Raw genomic sequence first — 7,024 nt, 5'->3', positions numbered from 1 at the left:
TTTTCTCAACTTGGAATTAAAACTCCCAATCCAAGTTCGAAACCTCAACGATAAAGAAGACTAAAACATCAAAAAGTTTATCCATCCCTAAAGAATAAGGAAGATAAGGAAGAAATATGTGTCAATTATATAGCTTTTGAATAAGCTCTCAACTCAAAATTTGAATCTAAAAATTCTGTCACAACAGATGAACTCGAACCAGCCCTACCTACATTTGAAGAAAAGGAACTACTGTAGATGACTTGAAAAAATTGAACTTGGGGACCGTAGAAGACCCAAGATCGATATTTGTAAGCACCCTCTTTAGTTAAAAAGAAGAATTCGAGTACATTCATTCACTTCAGGAATACAAAGATGTGTTTGCATGGTCTTACAAGAAAATGTCAGGGTTAAATCCTAAGGTTCTAAAACATCATCTTACAGTAAGATATAGAGTTCAACCAATCAAGCAACCACAAAGAATTGTTCGAACAAAACCGATTTTTCAAATTAAAGAGGAAGTCAATGAACTTATTGAAGTTAGATTCATACGCAAAGTTACATACTCAACATGAATTGCAAACATTATTCCTGTCAAAAAGAGAAATGGACAATTACGAATCTGTGTTGACTTTCGAGATCTGAATCAAGCATGTCCAAAAGATGATTTTCCATTTTCGATAACAAAGTTGATGGTGGATACAACTACCAAGTATGAAGTCTTATCTTTCATGGACAAATTTTTTGGATACACCCAAATATGGATGAAACCAAAAGTCTAGGAATTTACATCATTCCATACTCCTAAGGGCGTATATTGTTACAAAGTTATGCCTTTGGATTAAAAATACAGAGACAACCTACCAGCGGGCAATGTAAAAGTCTTCGATGACATGCTGCTTAAAAACATGAAATGTTATCTAGATGACCTTATTGTTAAAATAAAGAGATATGACAATCATTTACAAGATTTACTAAAAGACTTCAAAGACATCAACTGAAGATGAATCTACTGAGGTGTGCATTTGATGTCACCTCTGAAAATTTTCTTGGCTTCATTGTTCGATATCGAGATATTGAAATAGATCAATCAAAAATTGACGTCATAATCAACATACCAGAACCAAGAAATGTATATAAGTTGATAAGTTTTCAACGAAAACTAATACATTCGAAGATTTATCTCTAACATTGCCAGATGTTGTCATCTATTCAACAGTTTAGTGCAGAAAGATGCACTATTTGAGTGGGATGATGCTGTCGAAATGCTTTCCAAAGCATTGAATAATATTTGTCCCATCCACCAATACTCATAGCTCTAGTCCCAGGAAAGCCACGGCAGTACACGAATATTTTCTAGGAGCACTTCTTGTCCAAGTCAAAGATGGAGGAAAAGAGAATGCACTTTATTACTTGAGCCTGGGTATTGAAAGGTGCTAAAATGAAGTATTCACCTATTGAAAAAATATGCATTGTGTTAATCTTCTTGACTAAAAATTGAGATATTATATGCTATCACACGTAATCAATCTTGTTTCGAGAATTGATCCATTAAAGTAATAATGTCTAGGTCGATTCTTTTTAAAATGATTGAAAAATAGCACTACTATTGTTTGAGTTCGATATCAAATTCATTCCACTAAAGGCCATTAAAGGACAAGCTTTAGCAAATTTCCTTGTTGACCATCCAATTTCGACGGAATTGGAACTTCATGAAGACCTTCCGGATGAAGAAGTTTTATTTACTGAAATCATACCATCATTAGAGGCTATACTTCAACGGGGCAACCTGAAGTCATAGTGCCGAAGCAAAATTAATCTTTGTCACTCCTCATGATCTCGTCATGCCTTACTCTTTTGGCTTAATAGAGAAATGTTCAAACAACATTGTGAAATATCGAGCCATTATTCTTGGTTTAGAGACAGTATTAGATATGGATATCTATCACCTGGAAGTCTTTAGAAATTCTAAATTGGTAAGCATTCAACTTTTAGCCGAGTATGAAGTCCGTAATTCAGACATGAAGTCATATCATGAATATACGTTAATGCTTATGAAACGATTTAATTCGATAAAAATCAAATTCGTGCTTAAAAGTGAAAATAGAGAAGCTAATGCCTTAGCTAATTTAGCCACTGTTGTAGCTAGGTCGAATGAAGATTTTCCCACTCCATATCAATTGCTCAAAGATGGGTGCATCCGTCGTTGCTGCCCAGTGATTTGGAAGAAAATAATAGTGTCGAAGTAATTTAAGATTAGGAAAGAGAAGTTTGAAGATGATCAATGACCGATTATTTTCAACATCAAAAGCTACAAGATAATCCACAGCGAAAAACTAAAATCAAAAGACCTGTTTCTCGCTTTGTCCTTTATAAGGGAATGCTTTACTGATGATCATTTGATGGATTTTTCCTTCAATGCTTAAGTAATGGTGAAGCAACACATATAGTGGAAGAAGCCCACTTTAGAATCTGTGGTGCCCATCAGTCTAGACCCAAATTCCATCTTCGAATAAAGATGATTAGGTACTATTGGCAAACTATACAACAAGACTCCATATGTGAAGTTTATCAAGTCCATGCGAATTTCATCTATCAACATTCAGAACCATTACATTCGATAGTAGGTTTATTGGACCTATAACTCCAAAGTCTTCAGTTGGACATTCATACATCCTCGTTAGGACCATCTATTTCTCAAAATAGACTGAAACAATACCATTAAAGGAAGTAAAAAAACAAAATGCTGTAGATTTTATCGATACGGGGTCCTGCGGCACATCATCACTGATAATGTCAAACCATTCTGCAATAGACAAATAAACAATTTATATACAAAGTTTGGGTTCAAACAATACAATTCGTCCAGTACAACACGACAACTAACCGATTAATAGTGGCGTTGAACAAAATACTATGCAGTCTGCTAAAAAAGGGTGTCTCTAAATGAAAAAGAGATTGGCATGAGAGAATGGTGAAGTCTTATGGGCTTATCGAACTACTTATCAGACTCCAACACAAGTCACTCCTTATATCTTAGTGTATATAGTGAAAGTTGTACTTCTTTTGAAGTATCAAATCCTATCACTTTAAATTCCCATCCGAGAAGGTTTGACAACAGAAGAAAATGCTCGTCTTTGATTGAAAGTGTTAGAAGTTTTGGATGAGAAGAAATTAGAAACAGAGTACTCTCGAGCTCGAATGGCGAAGTCCTTCAAAAAAAGGGTACGACCAATATCATTTTAAGTTGGCGATCTGGTATTTTCCATGAGTTGGTCGATCATAATCACAAGAAAAATAGGGGGCAAGTTCTAGTCTAAATGGAATGGTTCATTTCTTGTTACTATTGCATTCACTAATTGAGCATAGAAGATCGTTGACAAAGGTGGACTGCAAATTGGGCCTATCAATGGAAAATTTCTAAAGTGTTTTTATACTTGAAATTCTTTATTTCATAATTTTTTCATTGTAATAAAATGTAACACTTCTTGCCCGCAAGAGAATAAACTATGAACGACCCCAAATAAATCAAAAAAAAATTGTGCACTTGTAATGAAATACGTTCGACTTGATCCCATTTGGATACATAGGCAATTTCAATAAATTATAAATTCAAATTCAGTCACAATTAATAAATTCATTCAATTTATTTACCATTTTCTTCGGTAAAAAAATACACAATAAACATGAAGAAGAAAAGTTCATCATAAAAAGAAAAAATGATAGCAAGGTAAAGTTCATACAATATGGTCTCAAAAAATTATTAGAAAGTCTCAACTTCATCAAGATCACTCGCCATTGATCCCTTGCAGGAAACTATCTTCAAGGGTCTTCCTTATCTAGTCAATCTAGTCAATGGATGCTATGCTGTGACATCTCTAATCTGTGATTCCAAGCATACTTTTTTGTTCCTGATGGGTTTAATGTTCATCACGGAGTCTGTCTAATTTTAATTCTCTTCATGCCACTTTTATTTTGATGGTTTTCTCTCTTTCGAGAAGTTTCTTCAGGAATGATATTTGGAAGGTTTAACCCTTTGGCCATGACCTTGTTTAAAGTTAGATCAAGAACAAAGTCAAGGCTCTTACTAGAAGATAAGACTTGCACTTGAACTTCGGTCAAAATTGGCAACACTTGGCTATTCCACCAAGCTTGATACTCAATATCAATGTTTTGATATGTATCCCTCATGTACTCTGGAATATGAAATATAGATCCACTTATTGTCCCAGTCAAATATAAGCAAATGCAATACAAGTCACCTACATTGGGTACAATATCCAACTTTCTTGGTAAACCAGGAGTTTCTATCTAAAGCCAAGTTATCTCGCAAACTGTGAGGATTATACACCTTGAAAATGAAAGGAAAATTTTCTTGGCGATAAGAGACAAATTCAAATCGAATACTCATCACAACTTTTGAGGTCTCCACAGACCTCGGTTGGTCATACATGCACACATCAAGATAAGCCGATGAGGAAAATAGATTCCAACAAAAGTCATTAATATCCATCATTCCATAGATAAGGTTCCGACAATCAACGACACTTTTCTCCCAAGACTAGATAGCATTCAAAGTGCCAACATATCTTCGAATTGTAGGACGAGAATAACTCTTGTTCACATGAGCATAAATACCTCGGACAAAATAAGTTGTAGCCCAAGTATAAAGAAAGTGTCCAGGAAATGAATGTGAAATCGAGCTAAAGTCTGGGTTTGACTGACAGTTCGATGTTCATGTAAGTCCTCTATAAATGCTCACTAATATGGAAGGAACCAGGCTTACCTGCCTGCCATCCTAGAAGACGCATTAAAAATCCCAACTCTTATACATTCATCCTCGGATGAAAGAACGAAACGACAAGGCCATAGGGAGAGAAAGGCCATAGGGAGAGAAAGCTGTTATTTCTAACTCCTTTTCTTCTTCCACAGACAAAGATATATACAAATTGCTCCAATGACATCGATCCCTACAAGAAATATCTCTCAGATTGTCTACAACCACGACCCTCCGTATTTCCTTTGAAGCTCTTTGATGATGCCTCTTAAATAGATTTAGATTCATAGCATTTTTATAACTTTGTGTTGTCAAGGATTATAGACACAACCATTCTTGTAAAATCAACAATTAATCCAATTTTCATGAGTAACGCAATCGGGCGATTCTTAGTGTATATAGTGAAAGTTGTACTTCTTTTGAAGTATCAAATCCTATCACTTTAAATTCCCATCCGAGAAGGTTTGACAACAGAAGAAAATGCTCGTCTTTGATTGAAACAATTAATCCAATTTTCATGAGTAACGCAATCGGGCGATCAATGCGAAAACATTAAAGAGGTATAGACAAATCTTGGGAAGCTAGTCTGTCAACTCTGAAAGGCTTGGGACTACTTCATCATAGTTTGACCCATGATCAAAAGTCTACTTATCTTGTACATGTCCTAAGTAAAAATGTCAATTTATCCACTGGCGGTCACAAAAGTGTTAGTTTTTGGACACCAAACATCACAAATAGCTCTATAGATAGAGTTTGACAATGATAATCCTTTGTAGCAAAGTTGACTGTAGAAGCTACCTGGCGAAATTTCCTCTTGAACAAAAGTTTTTGGACCCATGAAGACCTTCCCCAAAATTTTGGAAGAAAAAAATCTCTCTCCGACTGACAAGTGCACTTCTCCTTCGTATTTCATTATTGTCAATCTTCTCACAAATTACAGTCCTTGGGATGCACTCCATGTTCTAGGAATGATGAAGCAAAAGACACAGAAAGGAAAGATTACTACTAGAGCAATTGGACTTGCCAGTATCTAAACTCTCGTGACATTCATTAATGGTGAGCATGTGCAACTCCGACAATGGCTCCAGGGGGTCAGGAGAAGGATCTGTCATTGTCTTATGTATGCTAAATTTAAGTTCACATCGTAGGCCCGATTGGGCATGCTAGGGGTGTAAGCAGTTCGATTTTACCGATTTTTGACAAATTTTTAAATCAAACCGTTTAAGCCGGTTTGGAAAAAACACAAACCTAAACCAAACCATTTTAAACAGTTTAAAAAAAAACTCAAACCTAACCTTAATGGTTTTGTTCAGTTTTAAACCACCGATTTCGCCGTATATTTTTTTTTCCTATCTACTTTTACGCCATTAATTCAATATATATTTATTTCTTACTAGTTACTAGCAGTAAATCTAAGACAAACTAGATATATCTACTATAAATTTAAGTACCAACTAAATCAAAGTGAAATCAAAATAAACTTAAACATAGTTTTTTGTTCGCCATTTTTAAGCTAATGGCATTACGACACCGTTACAATAAAAGTATACTAAATTAAATATGAAGCCAAAAACATTAATGATGTCCAAATCGTGATCATCATATCTACAAGAAAAAAAGCTATTGATTAGACAGAGAGAATAACCAATCACAATATTAAAACAATTGTTTATAATATCTAAATATGACAATTACACAAGTTTACGGTTGTATGTTGTTACAAACTCAATTTCTTGCATATACTCAAACATCAATTGTTGTCACACATGATTCATCGTCTACATAGTCAAACAAATGCATTCATTACATCATCATAGTATTAGATACTAGATAGATAAGAGAATCTTCAAAAATATGGTAATAGAAAATATGAATCACCTACCGCAACTTTCATTGAATCATCCAATGCCTCCACTTCATCTAAATATTGGCGCAACACTATAGGTTTCTTCTTAGTTTGCAACCAATTCTTTCCACATATACAAGCCTCAACATCCGTGCACCTAATGAACTCCTAAAGGTATCAAGTATCCGACCTCCAGTTGAGAATGCAGACTCAGAAACAACTGTAGAAATTTGAATCGCTAATACATCTATGGCAATTTGGGAGACAATCTTATACTTAGGAGCATTTATTTTCCACCACATCAAAATGCTAAATGGCTCCTCAGTCAAATCATCACATCGATCAGACAAGTAATCTACCAAATCATTTTTCTCCAACCTAGCATCTCGATTAGGTCTCGCTTTAAAGATTGAAGGGATGGG

Source organism: Olea europaea, chromosome 13, assembly GCF_002742605.1.
Source record: "Olea europaea var. sylvestris chromosome 13, O_europaea_v1, whole genome shotgun sequence".
NCBI lineage: Eukaryota > Viridiplantae > Streptophyta > Magnoliopsida > Lamiales > Oleaceae > Olea > Olea europaea.
The sequence above is the reverse complement of the archived record's forward strand: the minus strand, read 5'-3'. Positions refer to the sequence as shown.